Here is a 21,761-nt window from a genome sequence, read left to right on the forward strand (position 1 = left end):
AGCGAATGTTTCCTTGAAAACAGGATATAGTGAATCTGCATATATTTAATGGAAAGTGGTTGTATTTACTGGAGAATTAGGAGAAATGAATTCTTAATGGAGCCAGAAGTTCTGATCTGCTATCCTTCAAAGAAAGACTGTTTCCCAGGCTGGCCAAAATTCCTATGGAGCAACCTATGCCTATTGATAAGTTATCGGATTCCTCTCCGGAATCAGCTGGTCAGGAAGGATACAGAGGGGAGGAAGGGGAAGGGAGAGGAGATTCCGATAGTGGCGCTGTCTGATTGCCAAGGTAGGAGTGGGTGGAGAGTTGAGAAAGGAATAGTAAGAGAGGTAAAAGGAAAGAGAACAGGAAAGAAGAGAAAAATCAAAAAGAAACAAAGCAGAGGCCAAGCAGGGTGATAATAGCTATATAGAAAGGGCATCCTTGTAAATGGAACAGCATTCCAGATCTCCAGGCTCATTAGAATGGGGGATTGCTCACCTGGATTGCATGAACTTCTCAAGTCTCTGAACCCACTGAAATTGTATACATATTTTGGGAGTATGTATATGTGCATTTTTTTCTGCCTGGGGAAAGTGTTGTTTTCTTTGATCTGATTCACCAAGGGGTCCAAGACTCAATAAAATTTAAGAACTACTAATTTAGTGGGATTATACACAAATTTTAAAGACAAGTGTCTTTAAAGGAGTCATCGAATGCTTAAGATTGACTTGGATTACATAATCCAAGAATGTTACCATCTAGTATTAAGTTGTATATTCTGGGAAGAGTATCCCAGAATATCCCATGTCTTTCAGACATGTAGAATGATAGCTGTTCATTGAAATGCTATTAAAATAAGTTTTTTTGAGACAAGGTCTCACTCTGTCACCCAGGCTGGAATGCAGTGGTGTGATCAGGCTTACTGCAGCCTCTACCTCCTGAGCTCAAGTGATCCTCCCACTTCAGCCTCCTGAGTAGCTGGGACTATAGGCACATGCCACTATGCCTGGCAAATTTTTTTTGTAATTTTGTAGACACAGGGTTTCGCCATATTGCCTAGGCTGGTCTTGAACCTCTGGGTTCAAGGGATCCACTAACCCAAGTGCTGGGATTACAGGAGTGAACCACTGCCCTGGCCTTCAGCCAAATACTATTGATTGACCATTTGCACTAAGTTAAGTCAGCATTTTTCTCATTGAGTGCCCTGGGAGTGTGGAGAAACAGTGTGGTATGGGGGAAAGGGCATTAATTTGGAGCCAGATATTTCTGGGACTCAGGTACTATATGGAATTCAAACTAGTTTAGTGAAACTAGGAGGCTGATATGGCCTCCTTAACTCTGCATCCTCTTCTGTAAATGAAGAGGATGATCATTACTTCATAGGGCTGTTGTAGAAATGAAAAGAAATGCAATACTAGCCTACAGTTATTGGATACTTACTATCTCTCATTCACTATGATATGTTTTCTATGCTTTATGCAATTTAATCTTCTCAACAATTTTATGAGATTGATGTTATATTTATTTCTATTTTACAGATGGGGAAATTGAGGCAGAGAAGCCAAGACATGCGCTAAAGGTCCATGCAGGCTATGAATGGAGCTGGAATGTAAACGCAGGCCATGTGACTCCAGAGCCCATGTTCTTGAACCCTTAGAAAGACAGCAGCAACACACCTGGTGCAGCAGCTGCTTAGTTGGAGTGGCTGACAAGGTTGGCAGAGGATCCCGTTCCTCCCGTGGAGTGGCTGCCATGATACTGCCTGCACTGAAGCTGCTCCTATTTCTGAAATATGTATTGTTATTTTTTTCCCTCCATGTTGAACATTATACTCTTCTGTTCTTTCGCATTCTCTTCTTCCCTTCCAGATGACTTCTAGGGTTTTTGTGATTCTGTAATTCTAAAGGAGAAAGGATAATAAGAATTGTGAGGCCGGGCGCGGTGGCTCACACCTGTAATCACAGCGCTTTGGGAGGCCAAGGCGGGCGGATCACTAGGTCAGGAGATGGAGACCATCCTGGCTAACACGGTGAAGCCCCGTCTCTACTAAAAATACAAAAAATTAGCGGGGCGTGGTGGCGGGCGCCTGTAGTCCCAGCAACTCGGGAGGCTGAGGCAGGAGAATGGCGTGAACCCGGGAAGCGGAGCTTGCAGTGAGCTGAGATGGCGCCACTGCACTCCGGCCTGGGCGAAGAGGGAGACTCCATCTTAAAAAATTTTTAAAAAAATTACAAAAAATTAGCTGGGCACGGTGGCGGGCGCCTATAGTCCCAGCTACTCGGGAGGCTGAGGCAGGAGAATGACGTGAACCCGGGAGGCGGAGCTTGCAGTGAGCCAAAATCGCACCACTGCACTCCAGCCTGGGCGGCAGAGCGAGACTCCGTCTCAAAAAAAAAAAAAAAAGAATTGTGATGTGAGTGTCCAAAAAAACCCTGATTTCCAATCACCTACACATAGCTGTTTCCTAGATACTCCAGAAAAAATTGTGACTTTCCGGATACCTAGTTTCCCTCCCTCCCTCCCTCCCTTCTTCCCTCCCTCCCTCCCTCCCTCCCTCCCTTCCTTCCTTCCTTCCTCCCTCCCTCCCTTCCTCTCTCTTTCCCTTTCCTTTTCCTTTTCCCTTTCCCTTCCATTCCCTTCCCCGCTTTTTATTTCTGGATACCTGGTGTTCTATCAGAATGAGATCTACACAAGTATTATCCTAGCAACACAGGATCCCACCTACTCAACACACCTTTAAAAAACTCCTAGAATTGGCTGGGCGCGGTTGCTCACACCTGTAATCCCAGCACTTTGGGAGGCCGAGGCAGGCAGATCACGAAGTCAGGAGATCGAGACCATCCTGGCCAACATGGTGAAACCCCGTCTCTGCTAAAATACAAAAAATTAGCGGGGCGTAGTAGTACACGCCTATAGTCCCAGCTACTCCGGAGCCTGAGGCAGGGGAATTCCTTGAACTTGGGAGGCGGAGGTTGCAGTGAGCCGAGATTGCGCCACTGGACTCCAGCCTGGAAACAGAGCGAGACACCGTCACAAACAAACAAACAAACACCCTAGAACTGCACATTTTTTTTTAAGTTAGCCAACTTTCTGTGGGCAATTACATAATGTGAGCAGGCATTATATGACTTTGTGCTTTACATTCAAAGAAAGTTCAAAGCTTTTCTTCTTTTGGAGTGTTTTCCTTTTCCCCCAAGGGATCTGGGTAATATTGATGTGTTTAGTGTATTCAAATCCTAGAAAAGCACATATATAAAAATGTAAGTTTCTTTTAATTAAACCTTCTTTCTTTTTTTGTTTTTTCTTAGTACTGTTCATCAAAAAAATGGCCAGGTCTGGACTTAAGGGAATCTTATTCAAAGTTTTGGGAGATTTGAAAAGATACGTCCCCGTTGAAATAGAGTCTTGTTTTTTCTTCTAGGAGAGAATGATTTCCAGGAAGAGCGGAACACATATGGAAGGCCTTAGCTTATCTTTAGCGCCTCATACACCCGTTCTGGACTTCAGAAAGGCCAGTGAGTGGGATTAGGCCTCAGAGATAGGATGTCAGTCCCAGTGAGGGATGGCCTAGAGCATTCTTTAATTCTTTCCTTTGGGTCACACATAAGAAACAATTTTCCAGCACTGATGAGTGTTATTAACAATGAGATGGGATAGAATTTTGTTTTCCCTATGGCTGTGCTTCAAAAATAGAAAAGCTGTCTTTTCTCTGGAATGATTGAATGAAGCTCTGGGGAGGGAAAGGTCGATTGGCAGATCTCTTAAAGGAAGCTTCTCCTTCTAGGCACTATTCCAAGGCTTAATATTTTAACTCCCTATATTAACCTAGTTCAACTAAACAGTGATCTGAGTAATTTTATTTTTATTAAAGCTCAGATCAAAATGCCATTAACATTGATTGAGAAAATCAAAGGAATCTTTGACGTGAGTGGTTAAATTACTGAATTATTTCAGTCCCATACCCTCACAGCATGAGTACCTGATCTGATAGACTTCTTTGGAATTCCTTTTTTGTTTGAGACAGTCTTGCTCTGTCGCCCAGGCTGGAGTGCAGCGGTGTGATCTCAACCATTGCAACCTCCACCTCCCAGGTTCAAGTGATTCTCATGCCTCAGCCTCCTGAGTAGCTGGGATTACAGATGTGCACCACCATGCCTGGCTAATTATTTTGTATCTTTAGTAGAGATGAAGTTTTGCCATGTGGGCCAGGCTGTTCTCAAACTACTGGCCTCAAGTGATCTGCCCGCCTCGGCCTCCCAAACTGCTGGGATTACAGGCGTGAGGCACCGTGCCTGGCTGGGATTCCATAATAAATCCCTGTGTGTCTATTTCTTTTTTCAAATATAATTTTCTTCATTTCCAAACATCATCTTTAAGACTCCAAGGATTTTTCCAGGCACAGTGGCTCATGCCTGTAATCCCACTGCTTGGAGAGGCCAAGGTGGAAGTTCATTTGAGGCCAGGAGTTCGAGACCAGGTGGGCAACATAGTGAAACCTTGTTTCTACAACATAAAATAAAATAAAATAAAATAAAACCCTAAGGAAATAATGGTGCCTCACTACCTCTCAAAGCTTTTGACCTTCAAGTCAGAAAATAAATTATTTTTAGGAAAGGCATCTCAACCTTATTTACAAATGAACTATTTGTCAAGAGCAACCTCTATAAGGATAATAGGACTTCCTGGTTTGAAATGCAGCATGAACAATTCTCAGAGGCTCCTGAAAGACTAAGAATGAGGTTTCTTGATCCGCCTTCCCTCGGCATCTTCTCTCACTCTCCTCCCTCCTTCTCAGAAGCTGTGTGCAGCAATGGGCTATGCAACTGGTTTCACTGGTGCCTGGTGGAACTTTTAATTCCTCCCTGTCAGCACATCCCTAGTCCACTTTCATAGTTTGGATAAGGACTGGATAAGCAGCTGAACTTCTGGGGACTTTTCCAAATGAAATTCAACCTTTAGACCTTTGGAGGTTTACCCAGTCTTCCTCACTACCCGAAGATGAGTTTGGAACAAATTTTCTCTTAATGGATTCTATTTGTGGGTAGGAGAGGTAATGACTGCCTTGCTCAGAGTCATGAGCATAACTTCAAATAAGGAAAAAGAGCCTCGCAGGAATGTGAGAATAGATGCGATCCTGAGGAAGGTGTGTCTGAGGAGGTGCTGGGAGGTTCTGATCGGCTGTTGAAGGCAGATACTGTATCTCACGTGACAGAAGTCACCTCCTGACATCAGAGTTGTGTTTGAGTGGTAATTTAAAAAATAATATAGCTGACAAGGAAATATGGAAGGCATTACGTTGCAATACAGTGAAATGAACATACAACATTCAAGATCAATTACCGGGTACTGATTAGCTGGGAGAAAGGCAATAAAACTTTAAAAATAGAATTGGTAGAAATAGCACCCTGTCAAGGTGGGACTGACTATGCCTCCTGCTGGTTTGTTGCGAGGAATTCTTTTTTTGGGAAAATCCTGTTGAATTGTGTGGCTTGTGAATCTGGCTCTAGAACTGTTAATGTTATAAGAATTGAAAGAGGACTATTTAAAAATACCAAGACATCTTTTAAAATTCCTATTTTTAGAACAGCTACTTGTCATTAAAATAAATCATTCCATTTCTATTTGTCCAGGTTACTGCTTTCACAGCAGGGCCAGGGCTATGGTGAAGTGTAGGAGGTGCCCAGTCCCCTTCACTGTAGTCATGGCTCTGTTTCATGCCACATGTGTTATTTTATAAGTGGTTAAGCCCCACATAGGCATGCAAACATGGTACATCTCTATGTATTGGTTTTGGTAATGTTGTAAATAATTGGGAGAATACATTAAAATTTGGTAATAATGCGCCTTTGGACTCAGTCTCTTTTTTTTTTTTTAAGACAGAGTTTCGCTCTTGTTTCCCAGGCTGGAGTGCAATGGCATGATCTTGGCTCATTGCAACCTCTGCCTCCTGGGTTCAAGCAAGTCTCCTGCCTCAGCCTTCCTGAGTAGCTAGGATTACAGGCATGTGCCACTATGCCTGGCTAATTTTGTATTTTTAGTAGAAAAGGGGTTTCTCCATGTTGGTCAGGCTGGTCTTGAATTCCCGACCTCAGGTGATTCCAGTTCTAATTCCCCAACAGAATTGTCTTGGTTGCAGTGAGATATATATATATATATAATTTTTTTTTTTTGAGATGGAGTCTCGCTCTGTCGCCCACGCTGGAGAGCAGTGGCGCGATCTTGGCTTGCAGTGAGACATTTTTATCCATCCTGATCACAGCACTTGCCTCCGGGCTCATGAAGCCCAGCATGTTACTGCTGTTCTGAACGTCTCTGCTTTTTGAGAGACATGTTTAATGAATTGGGAGTATCTGTGCACGTTGCATTCACTTAAAAAGGGAAAAATACCTTTTAACAGTTATAGCTACAGAAATTCAATTTAGTTTATTTAGGAGGAAATGAGAGACTTGAATTGTAGGTGTGAAATCTTACAATCTTTCAGAATGATTTGGTTTGGGGGATGGTTGGAACTGCATGGAATTACTTCAGCCAAAATAATTTTTGTGAGCACATTCCCAAGCTCACGATCATGTTTTGATAAGAAAAATCCCTTTCTCCACAAGTTCTCAGGTCCCACTCATTGGCCCCTGCCCTCATTTCTGGAACCTATGTTAGGCAGTTATGTGGCTCAGTTCTTGGTGATATGTTTTCAATTTGAGTCAACTTGATGAGAGAAAAATTACTAAAAAGTGGGAATGAGCTGTGAGGTGAACAGGGTTTTCCTATCAAAGTGGAGGTATTTTTAAAAGCATTTATTATTTCAAACTCAAACATTTATAGAAAGCCATGAGTGTGAAGTGTATGATTACCAGTTGTGGCTTGCTGCATTGAAAAATTCAAGTTCATAGGAAATATTTACTGAGGCTCTGGTTTGCAAGCAGTTTGTTCAAGAGAACAATTTGGTCCAGAAGGCATGTCAGCTAAAAAAGAGTTTACTAATATAGTAGTAACAGGCAATTAGGATTCATAAGCATCGCCATGGCTGAGACATGATTTAAGGTCTTAGATGGAAAGAGTTCTGTTATTAAGATAACAGAATTTAAATGCTGTATCTGTCTAGGTCTTATGCATGTCAGAAGTGAGAAAACTACTCCTTCATTTTCCATTTTTATGAGCTCTGATGTAACACAGTTGTTTTTTTTTTTTCTGTGTTGAAAATGATGAATATAGTTCTTGGCACATTTGTTCCATAGTAAAGAAGAATTTAACTTGCAAGTGAAAAACCTCTGCCTTTGGCCATGGATTAAAAAGATGTTATATGATGAAGTTTACTTCCTAAGGAAAGGTTAGTTTTGTGTGGCACTTTCTGAAAATTCGTTTGGGACATATACAATTCTTTTGTATAAATTCTGGAGGTCTGAGGAAAATTACTTAATCCCAGTAGATGAGAACATTTCTTTTTGTGTGAATTGAGTTCTTATCAAGGTTCTGATGTTTTTTCTCACGTATTTGCCCTTGGGTTCATCTCAATATAATGCATTTGTGTACTATTGAATAAAAAGCAGGCTGCAACAGTATTTATGACATATGATCCTATATACACGTAAAATCTTGTGTGTGTTTGTGTGTGTGCACATGTATATAAAAAAACTACATTGTTAAAGTTGTTAATAGTTAACTCTGGGTGGTGGGTTTTAAGTGATTATTATTTTCTTTGTATGAGAAAAATAGTGCACAGTTTTCTTTTGTTGTTATGAAAGGTGTCATACATTTGAAAGAGGACATATGCACAGTTTAAATAATAATAACATAGTGAATACCCACTGCTTGGCTGAAAAAAAATAATATATTACTCTGTTGTAGAAGGCAAGCCTTCCTTCTGCCCCTGCCTCTGTCATGGAGGTAGCTACTTGCTTGAATTTTGTGCTAATCATGTCTTTGCTTTCTTATATAGTTTAGCCAGCTGTGAATGTCTCCATAAAACATACACAGTTTTCTTTTGATTGTTTTTGAACTTTAAATAAATGAAATCATACTGGATATATATATTCTTCTGTGACTTTTCCTTTTTTTGCTTCTTATTTTTTGGTCATTCATCCATGTCAATGTGTGTGTCTGATTTTTTTTCTTTGAATGTGAAAAATATTTCAATCACACAGATCAATCAAGTTACAGTCATTTTGAAAAAGGAAAACCTCATACGTACATTTAAAAATATGTGCTGAAACAGTGCTGAAATAACCAGGCTTTTGTGAGTGAAAAATTTTTTAATCCATTCATATATGTCCACATGTTGATGGTATAACAGCTGCCTTCAGAATATTATTTTTAGGGATCTCTGGCTGCACCCATAACACAGAAATGCCTCCTTTTCCTGCCCCTGCCATTAAGCCACTGTGTCTGAAATTCAACCATTAGCTATTTTTCCCTGAGGATTTTAGGAACTGTCTTCCAAAAGAGAAATTGTGTCATGCGGCGATTCAACATGAGCTAGTTTAGCCAGTGATCAGCTTTATTACCTTGACAGAGAAAGAGCAGGTCTTAAGGAGCAGAGGAAGGGGGCAGCTTTAGACCTTGAAATGTTTAGAGGATGAGCTTCAGTGTGGCACTGAAATGAGGACTCAGAATAAACAAGATATGGAATCAGTCTTAGGGTTCATCCACATACACAGTGGAATACTATTCAGCCATACCATGTTGCTGTCATTTGCAGCAACATGGATGAATGTGGAGGCCCTTAAGTTAGGTGAAATAAGCCAGGTACGGAAAGACACATACTGCATGATCCCACTGATATGTGAAATCCAAAAATTTGAACCCATAGAGGCAGAGAGTTGAAATGGTGGTTGCCAGGGGCCTGTGAGGGTGGGGAGAAACAGTGTTGTTGATCAAAAGAGAAAATATTTCAGTTAGTCAGAAAGAATAAATTCAAGAGATCTATTTATCAGGTGGTGACCACAGGTAATAATAATGTATGGTGTATTTGAAAATTGCTGAGAGTTTTTAAGTGTTTTCACCATAGATAAATATGTGAAATAACATGTATATTAATTAGCTTGATTGAGCCATTTCACAACATATACATATTTCAAAACATGGAATTGAACACCATAAATATATAGAACTTTTATTTGTGTATTCAAAAGAGTTTGGGAATCCTAAAGGAAACCAAAGATGCAGTGAAGAGGCAACATCCAGGTGTATGCGATGCAGAGAAAGGAGTTGGGAATGCAACACTTTAGCCACTTTATGACCGTGCCCATATGCAGTGACAAGCACTTCTTGAGTACCTAGTGTATCAGGTTTTGTGCTAGGCATTCACAATTGAAAATATAAGAAGTAAGGCAGTCCTTTCTTTTAAAGAACTCTTGGCCTAGCGGAGGAATAAGATACACCAGCAATCTTTGCTCCAGGTCCCAGATGATTACTGAGTGGGCACAAAAGAAGAATGGACTGGTAGTAGGGGAGACTTCAAAAAGGAGTGACGCTTGAAGGATGCGTCTGGTGGGCATAGAAGGGGAGGTCATTCCCATCAGAGAGAAGGCCATTTACAGAGGTACAGGGGTATGAGATTATGGAGTCCAGTGACTTGCTGACACATGTGACTGGAGTGGTGGGGCCATCCTGCACCACCAAAGTGATGGCTCTGCAGCCTGACCTTGTCACTCGCCCATTTGAAATCATGCCATACCTCTCCTGCACAGCACATATTATTACACTTGGCCTCGGTCCCACCTCTCCTACTGTGCTTCTCAAATTAGTTTCCTTAAATGGTTCTCTGTATCACAACTTTCTTATTTATAAAAATAGAGAATGACATCAGAGCACCTAAACTCAGCTTTCTGTTTTTTTCCACAGAGATCCTGGCAAATGGGTGTTTCTTCTCAGAAAGGGATTTTTCTCCATGACTGCAGTTGAATTACAAAGTTGTAGAGACATCCAGGTTCTTGTTAGTGTGGACGAACTATCCATGAAGATCTTAAATGCAGGAGTCTATGAGAACACCAATTAATCAATTGTCAAATATTTGAGTATCTATTGTGAGCAAGGCACTGTATAACCATTATGTCATGTATTAATCTATTGGAAAATAATTTGACCTTGCTTGTATAGTATTTTGTTTATTTTTACCTTAAATTTTGTAACTCTATTATAAGTGTTTACATACCAACTATTTGAGGGCTGTATGCAAGGTATAGTTTTATTGTACTTTGCTTCTTCTGTTTCAATAAAGTACAAGTACAGTAAAATAATCATATCTGGCCGGGGGTGGTGGCTCATGCTTGTAATCTCAGCACTTTGGGAGGCCGAGGTGGGTGGATCACCTGAGGTCAGGAGTTCCAGACCAGCCTGGCCAACATGGTGAAACCCGGTCTCTACTAAAAATACAAAAAATTAGCTGGGCATGGTGGTGCGCCCCTGTAATCTCAGCTACTTGGGAGTCTGAGGTGGGAGACTTGCTTGAACCCAGGAGGCGGAGGCTGCAGTGAGCTGAGACCCTGCCACTGCACTCCAGCCTGGGCCACAGAACAATACCCCGTCTCAAAAAAAAAAAAAAATCACATCTTACCAATATAAGCTAACACATCATCATTTTAAAGAATATTAGAATCATAAATAAGAAAGCTTGAAAATGTTAAGAATCAAATAAGCCCATTATCTAGAAATAAATAGAACTTGCTGTGTAATTCAATTAAATTTGATAGAGCAAATAATTACTGGCACCTGTAGTAGGCACTGTGGAGTACGCCAAGCTTTCCATGAGATGCTCCCTCTGCCCTCTGTACTTGTTAGTGTATTGCGAACCTATGTTCTCTGTACTGAAGAAACAGAGAACGGAGAATTTCCCATCCTTCTCTCTAGTCTCAATTTCCAAAGGCAACCTTCCTATAATTTCACTCTCTTGCATAGGAAATTCATACAAAGTCCATCAGCCCTGTAATTAGTCTAGAGCAAGCGGTGAAAAAGTAGGGATGAGAACAGGCAGATTTAGCAACTCATGCTGAAGTATCCACCTTACTCCAGAAACTGGTAGTGACTATAATGGATCTTTTCCTCTGCTACTCTTTTACTTTCATGCCCAGACTTAACGTTATCAGTCTAGAATTTCTGATACTCCAGAGGAAACCCATATGAGATACTGCATGTGGCTCTCTGACCTCATTCTCCCTGCCCAAGCTTCTGAGATCCCACCCCAAGGAAAGGCTGCTGAATTGCAGCAAGATTATACTCAAAACCATGTCCTGTTTCTTTCCAGGTCTTTTGTAGGATGTATTCATTCTGGGGAATAAATAGAAATAGGAAAATCTCCACTACTACCACCTTAGTCCAAGCCATTACACCATTACATGTCTCACCTGGTTATTGCAACACACACACACACACACGCACACACATTTAGAGACAGAGTCTTGCTGTGTTGCCAAGGCTGGAGTGCAGTGGTGCAATCACAGCTTACTGTAACCTTGAACTCCCATGCTCAAACGATCCTTCTGCCTCAGCCTCCAAGTAGGTAGAACTACAGGTGTGCCTCACCATGCCTGGTTAATCATTTTTTAGCTTTTTAGATAGAGGTGGGGTCTTGCTATGTTGCCCAGGCTAGTCTTGAACTCCTGGCCTCAAATGATCCTTCCACCTCAGCCCTCCAAAATGCTAGGATTACAGATGTGAGCCCCTGCATCAGGAATGGCTATTGCAATATTCTTCTAACTGGTTAACCTGTTTCTGTTCTAGACTTTCCAATACATCAGGCATGCTGTCACCTCAGGCCATTTGTACTTGCTCTTCCCTCTGTCTGGACCACATTTCACTCTATTTTGGGCTCTATCCTGCAGTGTCTCTGTACTGAAATGTCAACACCCTCAGTGAGGATTTATCTGGGCTACTTTATATGAAATTGTAACTCCCAGGCCTTATGTTTCCTAATCCCATTCCAAATTTTATTTTTCACTAAGTTATTTATTGTCATCGAATGTATTGCATATTTAAAATTTTTACTCTGTCTATTCTCTGTCTCTCACTACATGATGTAAGGTTTGTGAAATATTTTTGTCTGTTTTCTCACCATTGTGTTCCCGGTGCCTGAATGGTACTGCCACATAATGTCACAAGGTACAGTTTTTATTGTACTTTGCTTCTTCTGCTTCAATAAAGTGCAAATACAGTGCAAGAATTCTATCTTACCATTACAAGCTAATGTATCATCATCATATATTTGATGACAAATATATGACAAACTATATATATATAAATTCATATATTTACTCCTTCAACAAACATACATATACATATATTTGTCAAAAGAATAAATAAATAAATAAATAAATGTATAAAAGAAGGGACTTATTCCTACCTTATATATATTTTTTAGAATACTCTAGTTCCAGTCCAAAACTTGGTTAGAACAACACTTAGTTTTCACTTGAGCAAAGAGAACCGATTCCACATTTGCACCTGGTGTTTTCTTTGTTACAGATCACAATATTCAGTGTTTGAATTTTGTCTTTTCTAGCTTAAGAGAAGAATGTTGAGGGCAAGTTTAGTAATTTCTGACTTTTCTCACATTTTCGAAAGAGGCACTTGCATTAGAAAGTAAAAAATCTTTAAGCTTTCCAGAAATAATCCCTTTGAGGAAACATCTCAGAAATAACGTTTAAACGTATCTTTGTCTAATGTGCATATACTAAGAAAAAATACCTCTTTAAGTAGATTAGGGCTGCTTTTAATAATTGAAGTGTGTGATCACATTTCAAACTCAATTCTTCATCTTGATCTTCAGATATTTAACAGAATATTTGGGTCAGATGGTCAACAACTGCACATATTTCTTTTTTCTTCTTTGACTTAAGTGAAGGGAGTAACAAGAGAGTTTTCTCTGCAGGAGAAAGAGTTGGGGGTGGGGTGGGGAGTCAACAAATATGTCCCACCACCTGTTTCTATAAAGTTTTGTTGGAACATATCCATGCCCATTTCGTAACTTGTTGACTGTGCATACAACCTATGCTCACTTTCATGCTAAAACAGCTGAATTGAGTAGTTGCAACAGAGATATGACTTTCAAAGCCTAACATAATTGCTGCCTGGTCCTGTATAAAAACAACTGTGGATCCCTGACATTTGACTATAACCAATATTAGTTGGGAAGGCCAGTGGAAAGGCATGTGGCCACATGGAGGAGGCTAAAATAAAAGTGTTTGATAAATAATCCAGAGGATGGCTACTTAGTTCTTAATTAATTTGTAGTTACATATTTTCTCGATTTGTACAATTGCTGAGATCTGTTACATTATTTGTAAATAAAACTATCCTCGTTGACATAATTCAGAACTGTTTCATTTTAGTTTCAGATTGATTTCCAAGTAACAGTGACTTCTGCCACTAATTTGCAATTATTTTACAGCTTTTTAGATCAAGTGCTATTCCATAAGCAATACTGCATTTTATAACACAAATTACACACTGATTTACCTGTTTTAAATGTGTATCTTTTAATATATGATTAAAATTTTTTGCAAGTGAGCCGTGTTACAGTGATTAGTTTGGATAAAATCATGTATCTTTAAATACATTAAAAAAATTTATTTATTTATTTATTTTTTATTTTTATTTTTATTTTTTTTTGAGACAGAGTCTCGCTCTGTCACCCAGGCTGGAGTGCAGTGGCGTGACCTTGGCTCACTGCAAGCTCTGCCTCACGGGTTCACGCCATTCTCTTGCCTCATCCTCCTGTAGCTGGGACTACAGGCACCCGCCACCATGCCCAGCTAATTTTTTGTATTTTAGTAGAGACAGGGTTTCACCATGTTAACCAGGATGGTCTCGATCTCCTGATCTCGTGATCTGCCCGCCTCGGCCTCCCAAAGTGCTGGGATTACAGGCATGAGCCACTGGGCCCGGCCAAAAATATATATTTAAAAATATAAAAATGTATAAAACTATGTCACAATGAGAAAGTTGGGTAGCAATAATGCTACAGTTTGGTGGTCCCCAACATTTCGGGCACCACGGATGGTGGGGGGCAATGATTTCGGGATGAAACTGCTCCATCTAATAAGAGTGAGCAACCTGATCCTTTGCATGTGCAGTTCACAACAGGGTTCGTGCTACTATGAAAATCTAAAGCCACTGCTGATATGACAGGAGGTGGTGCTCAGGCAGTAATGCTCCCTTGACCAGCGCTCACCTCCTTCTGTGCAGCCCAGTTCCTTCAAGGCCATGGACCAGTACCAGATGGAGGCCTGGGGTTTGAGGACCTCTGCTATAGTTAATTTGGTTACTGCATCAGCTTCTATAGAAACAACTTGCTTCTTAGATTTTCTTAAAATACAGAGAGCATCTATAGATTTAATGTTATGTCATATTTTTGGAACATCAAGATAAACTATATTGAAATGCCTATTGAGATGTGTGATAAGTAATCAAAACTAAGTACTATTCAACATCTGAGAAGCTTTCAGAATGTGTTACCTGAATTTGATAATCTCTAGGGAGGCTATACTGAAAATATTTGTCATTTCAGTATAACACAAAGTGTCAAATGAAGGCTTTGGATATATTTATTGGAAGATACAGGGATATGTGACTTTTTAATATTAAATGCAACTCTACTAATCTGAAAAATTTAGATATCTCTGTAAACATACTGCAAACAGATCTACTTCAGCACTTTGGAAAACAGAGTAGACTTCTGCCCACAGAACAGGCTTAAATGGAAACCATCAAGTCACAAAGAGAGAATGCATCTGGTACTTCATTGTTGCAGTAAAATCTATCATTAAATCAAAATGTAAAAATCGAATTTACAGAATCATATATGTGCCAGCTATTGTTCTATGTGCTATCCTGGTGTTATCTCATTTGTTCTTCATAACAACCTTTCTATCCTGATGAGGAAACTCAGGCTTAGAAAGGCCAAGTAATTTCTGAAGAACACAGAGAAAGGAAGTGATAGAGTCAGGTTTTGATTCATTAGACAATTCGTTTGCTCCTAAAGTCCAGCTCTTAACCTCTGCAGCGTACTGTACTGCTACTCTAGATAGTAGTAATCTTAGCTTATGGAAAATGGGGTGCGGGGAATACTTAAATGAATCCTTTCTTTTCATCTGTTTTCATGTTTTGCACAATCTTAAAACAGTGCTAAAAACAATGTTGTCTCCTGTTCTCATTATGTCTTGCACTTTTCAACCCTGCCTCCCTTACTTTTGCATCCCTCATGTACTTAGTTGCATTTTACAGAAGATCCCTACAAGTAAAAGTAAAAACTATTTTTTTCAAGGCATTACAGTAATCCTTTTCTGATTTATCTTTTTCCTTGATTTCTTAAATATAATATAAATCTTACCTATTATTCACGATTTGAAATGTGTTTTCTTATTAAAGAAAAGCCAAACAGGCTGGGTGCGGCAGCGCATGCCTGTAATCCCAGAACTTCGGGAGGCTGAGGCAGGCGGATCACCTGAGGTCAGGAGTTCGAGACCAGCCTGGCCAACATGTGAAACGTCATCTCTACTAAAAATACAAAAATTAGCTGGGCGTGGTTGTGCACGCCTGTAATCCCAGCTATTTGGGAACTTGAGACAGGAGAATCGCTTGAACCCTGGAGGCGGAGGTTACAGTGAGCTGAGATGGTGATTGCATTGCCACTGCACTCCAGCCTGGGGGACAGAGCGAGACTCAATTTCAAATAAAAAAAAAAAAAGAAAGAAAAACACAGAAATTCCAGTGTTGTTTCAGACAGCTGTATTATGTTGAGATGACTTAGATCTGGAAGGTGTTCATTCTACTGGAAATTTCTGGCAATAAATATTTTATCTTGATTTATGGTGCGGAAATAATTATTGTTATTTTACAGATTTCATATACTTCAATTGGAAGAACAACTTTTGGAAAGCATCTTTCGATTGTCTGATTGTCCAGGCACCAGTCACTGCCCTGAATGATTTCAATTTAATTGAACCATGTGGTACTTGTGTCAACAATTTTAGATAATGCTTGTAAAGAGACTTGGGGGTGAAAAGTGCAATGTAGCAGAAACACACGTTGCTGATATAATGCCATCAGCCTAAATATGTCAAGGTGATATACAAGCACATTATTTGTACACTTTTATGTAGAGCCAATCAGTATAGTGTTTAGACACAATCTGGATAGCACCCTTCCCCTCCATGATCACGAGAATCCTTGTGACTCTTTGGAAAAAACCCTAAGTTGTTTTACTCTGACTTCCTTTCTCCATCTCCCAGCTCCTGGACTGCTGCCTGAGCAGAAAGTCATTACGCAGCATGTAGAGGTTGAAGAGTGTAGCCACATTGTCTGCTAAATGCACATCTGGCTGGAATTTTTAGTTCCACCCTTAGAAAGGATTGAGAAAAGGAGGTGAGATTTTGGGTAAACAGTTGATAGATTCATCATAACTTAATTATGTAAATGATCAATGATCTACTATTGACTAATTGTCTCTTCATTCCAGAAAAGGTATTTTACATATCCATATGTAAAATAAGTTAAAAGGTATGCATGAATAGAAAGTCAGGGCCAGCGCAAATGTAATGTGAAGGTCGAATCTAGGGAGAATTAGAACTATTCAGACCAATGGGAGTAAAGCTGAGTTCAGTTGGCTCTAAACTTCCTGGTGACTGAGGTGGAAAGGGAAACATGATTGGTGCAGCCTAAATTTAATTCGTTGAAAATAAACTACGCAAAGATTTCAGTGCATTATGTTGATCGCTAAAACTCAAAATGGGTGTTACGGATTGAATGTTTGTGTTCTTCCAAATTCATATGTTGAAATCCTAACCCCTAATATGATGGTATTAGAAGGTGGAGACTTTGGCAGTAGTTAGGTCATGAGAGTGGAGCCCTCAGGAATGGGATTAGTGCCCTTAATCAAAGGGACCCCAGAGAGCTCTCGCTCTTTTCAGAAGCTGACTGTGCTGGCACCCTGATCTTCTAGTCTCCAGAACTGTGAGAAATATGTTTCTGTTATGTATTTATTTATTTATTTGAGACAGAGTCTCACTCTGTCACTCAGGCTGGACTGCAGTGGCATGATCTCGGCTCACTGCAATCTCCTGGGTTCAAGTGAGTCTCATGCCTCAGCCTCCCGAGTGGCTGGGATTACAGGCATGTGCCACCATGCCCGGCTAATATTTGTATTTTTGTAGAGACAGAGTTTCACCATGTTGGCCAGGCTGGTCTGGAACTCCTGGTCTCAAGAGATCCACCCACCTTGGCCTCCCAAAGTGCTGGGATTACAGGCTTGAGCCGCCACGCCTGGCCTCCATTGTTTATAAACCACCCAGTTTATGTCACTTTTTGTAGCAGCCTGAAGCAGCTAGGACAATGGGTTAGGGCTTTTGTAAGTCCCACCTCGATGTGTCAGTAATTTTTAGGGAAGTGAATGGATTTATTCTGTCCTGCCACAGGTAACATAACTAAATGTATTATTTCTCTACCTTAAAAGGCACTGGAAAGAAAAAAAAATTCTTTTTACAATGTAGGTCATTTAAATATGGAGTATAATTAATTCACTTGGCAAATCTGGCTGGTCATATTAGTTCAATTATAAGGACCAAATCCATTGATGTTGTTTAAAATTACCTGGAGATATAGTATCTTTCTTTGCATTTGCCCCAGTATATTCCTGTTTCTAGGCTTTTATTTAGTCTGTGACCTTTGTCTTAAATATGCCTGTTAGGAACTGTGAAGGGTCTGATATATTACCCTACTTGCTAGCTAACAAGTTAGCCTGCCATGGTTTCATGACCCCAAGCAATAGCAGTAGCTGGTGTATTAGCATTTATGTCACTACCCCAAGCTCCAGTTCCAACAGTGTGACCACCCAACAGGGTGACATAAAGTGGGCCAGGTGACACCTGTACACCCCGTGGGTTGCATTGCTGGAGAGGAACTCTGAGCTTACGGAAACTAAGTGTTTTATAATGGGCAGTTAGCATGTCTGCTCCATTGCCCCAGAGAGAGATATTCTTTCTACCTTCCAAGGTGGTTAGCTATACAAACATCCCTGAAAAGATAGTTTGGAACAGTGACAGTTCATTCCTCTGCTTGCAAGAAATTTAGAAATGCCCAGTTTGATTGCTCATCAGAAATAAAAAAGAAAGGAAAAAGAAAAAAAAAAGTAATGTAAAAATGTAAGACACCTATGGAGAACTGTCTCCTAACAATACCCTCACTACCTTTTATCTACTGAAATGCTATTCATTCCGGAAAATCAACACTTTAAGAACCACCTCCTTTCAGCCTTCTTGGTGCCTATGTTTTAGAGAAACCTTCTCTCTCATTGACTTTTCATTATATTATAGCCTATACCAATATTTTATATTAATCATCTAATTTACACCTCCCTGTGTCTTATGGTTTCACGTATTATATTTTCAAGGAGGATCTAAGATCTGTGAGGGCAGAAACCACTTTTAGAGCTATTTTGCATCCACTACAATACTCAATACTGTAGATGGTATGTAGAGAATATATATGAGGATGTGAGAAAAGGCAACAATTGGAAAAGTTGTCCATGGCAACAAAATGAAAAATTTGTATTTTGTATCCACAGTAATATTCAATACTGTAGATGCTATATAGAGAATATATATGAGGGTATGAGAAAAGGCAACAATTGGAAAGGTTATCCATGGTAACAAAATGAAAACTGGCCATAGTTTCCTATTTGTCATGCTATAGCGACCAAAAAATGGAATTCCCAGACTAAGAATCTGAAGGTCTATGACTTCATAGTTATAGCATGACAGGATTCCACAGCTAACTCCTGGCTTGACTTTACTGGAGTTTAATCTCAGTGTGTTGGTGACTTGTGTTGATTTATCTCTGATTAAATATAGGGGAGGGAAGGGACTCTCATGAGGCAAGGCTGACTCTTTTTTTTTATCCAGAAGCTTCTTGGACAAATGGGATCATGCAAATGTGTGGAAGAAAAGTCTCAACAAGGTGGAGGATGAAATTCTGGGACACTATCATCCATGTAGATATGAATTCATCCAGCAACAAATCCATATTTACAGGAAATGAACTATCTGCACTGTGCCAGCCATGCAAGTCTGACTCTGACATGAGAGAATGAGACCAGCATGTGGCTTTGAAGTATCTTGGCAATCCTCACAAATATTTTTTTCCTTCCATTTTTCTTAAAAAAGAAAGAATAAAATATGTTTAAAAATGGAAATGGAAGGCTCCTCTATAAAACATTAATTTATAGATAGATGTGTGAGTGGCATTATGGCCAAGAGGAAAGTATAGGCTTTGGAACTGTGTTAAAATCTGGACTGTACCACTTATCCAGTATGTGTGTCAGGTTAAATTGTGTGGGCTTGCTGAGTTATCAGTAAATGTGGAAAATGAAACCCACTTCTTGAGATATTTGAGAATTAAATGGGATAATGTATGTCACATACCCATTGCAGGGTCTGGCACCAAAATGATAACATCTATTATTATTAAGCAATTGACTCATAAGGACGATTGATGGCTGGAAGACTGAAGAAGAATTAAAAAGATCTCTTACAGGCATCCCAAGTAGGAAATAGATGTTGACGTAGGTTTTAACTATAAGCAAGGGTACCCACCAGGCTTCAGAAATGGAGGAAAAAAAGATGACTGCTAGATGGTTGTCCTAGTTAGTGATGGATTAAATCAAACCTTTTAGCCTTCAGAACCAAGGAGAAAAAAAAAGAAACAACTTTGTAAACATCAATCTTTGTATATTTTTCATGCTGAAAGTAGACAATTTACATAATTCCTGCTGATATAAGGCTTTGCCTGAGTTTCAGGTTGGCTTTTCATATTTTTTGCATGCTTTTTAGGTCTCCCCATTTTTAATATAAAATAAAATTATAATGTAGGGAGTGATGGTTTCTTTGTCAAACTGAAATAAGGTAATTGGTAGTTTTCCAAGATAGTCTAAAGGGGGTAAGTTATATTTATGTGATCTAAATCCATTGGTTAAATGCAGAGGGATTAACATCTGTTAAAAGAGTTGTGCTTGGCATGCAGGTGTTTCAATATTTGCATTTAGTATGTGTTTCAGAAACAGCCTCTGAGAAAAACATTTATATAACAATCTGGTGTTTTATTGTCTAAATCTGTCAGGACAGTCATTTTGTTACTCAGACTTTGTGACCCTCTTGCAAGCTGTAAACTATTTAACGAAGTGAGTATATTGAGAAAGATGACAGACTTCCAAACTTTGGGGAAAGAGTATTATATGAGAAGAATCAGCTTTTCCTCCTGAGACTGTGCCTAATATGTGAACAGCAAAAACAATTACATTGGTGATTTCAGGAAGTCCAATAAATTCCATAGCACAGTCTCACTTTTGAAATATTACATCACTCAGCAAAAGCTTATGTTCGTATATTAAGCTGAAATGGACTAATCATGAATTAATTACCATGAGTTCAGTTTTGTGAATGGAGTGTGGAGGTAGGGCTCTGGTTTCAGTCCACTCAGCGCTGCAGGGTTTAACTACGGCTGCAGTTTAAGTCTCACAGTGCCCATATGTGGAGGGCAAGTTGATCTCCTTATTTCAGCCGTCTTCACGATCACCTCTCATTGTGGTGATTGACTTAACCATTCTGTAATCCACACTGTTAAAATAACTTGTGCTCTGGTCTGTTTGTTTTGTAGGTACAGTGGGGAAAATAAATGTAGTGCATCTCCAGAGATTTGTGGCTTGAAATTAGAAAGAAAATAGACGAATCAAGTGGTTTCACACATTGCCAGATTATACCTCAAGAAAATTAAAACTGGATAAAAGCTGAATTATAAGTGAGCTCTGCTTTATAAATAAACCACACATGGCTATGATAGCGCATGATGGCTCACTTTGGTGTCATTACTTTTAAAATGTTTAAATGTACTCAGGGTGCATGAATTCCAGTCAGAAACACTGTCTTGTGTGTAAATAACAATTAACTTTTAATGTTAATGTCTGCTGTGTGGCTTGTTCTCACACAATTATGTTGTTTTTGACTCTAGATGGTTCCCAAATCACGTTCAGGACACTTTGGGCATTCACCGAGGAAGTTTCAGTGGATGCAGATTTCAGATATTTTCTGGCTTTAGGGAATTGTCTCCCCAAAACCACTGGGTGGGGCAGGGATGTGTATGTGAGGTCATGTTTAGAGTTTTGCCTGATAGCTTCTGGAGTGGTTTGCACTTCTCCAGGGCTAGAACAGCCATCTACAGTTATATTTACTGAATACAAACACTGTCCCAAATTTTGTGGCCAGTCTCATGAACTCTACCTTATCTCTATCTCTCCTTCAGGTGGTTTCCAGAATTTTGATAAAATAAGCAGAAATATCTCCAGGAATTTGTGGGGAGGAGAACCTAGTTGATGGTCAACTTTCAATTTTGCCAATTATAGACATGAAAGAAACTACTTTTATCACTTAATAAACGGCAGTACCTTTTAATACCAGTATTAAGACAGTTATAATCAATGAACGAAAAACAGCGCTTTAAATGGAGTCAATTTAACTTTTTTTTTATTATTATACTTAAAGTTTTAGGGTACATGTGCACAATGTGCAGGTTAGTTACATATGTACACTTGTGCCATGCTAGTGTGCTGCACCCATTAACTCGTCATTTAGCATTAGGTATATCTCCTAATGCTATCCCTCCCCCCTTCCCCCACCCCACAACAGTCTCCAGAGTGTGATGTTCCCCTTCCTGTGTCCATGTGTTCTCATTGTTCAATTCCCATCTATGAGTGAGAACATGCGGTGTTTGGTTTTTTGTCCTTGAGATAGTTTGCAGA

The 21,761-nt window shown here is 39.7% G+C and overlaps 1 long non-coding RNA gene across 1 annotated transcript in view; it reads left to right on the top strand.

Annotated features, from left to right (window-relative positions):
• The window catches only part of LOC130541474 (uncharacterized), a 61,908-nt gene extending 53,897 nt beyond the window's left edge, over positions 1–8,011 (top strand). Inside the window, exon 3 of the long non-coding RNA XR_010112070.1 lies at positions 1,525–8,011. This is a non-coding gene — a long non-coding RNA (uncharacterized LOC130541474). The remainder of the gene's footprint in view (positions 1–1,524) is intronic.
• Positions 8,012–21,761: the final 13,750 nt, after the last annotated feature.

Source organism: Pan paniscus, chromosome 3, assembly GCF_029289425.2.
Source record: "Pan paniscus chromosome 3, NHGRI_mPanPan1-v2.0_pri, whole genome shotgun sequence".
NCBI classification, from domain to species: domain Eukaryota; kingdom Metazoa; phylum Chordata; class Mammalia; order Primates; family Hominidae; genus Pan; species Pan paniscus.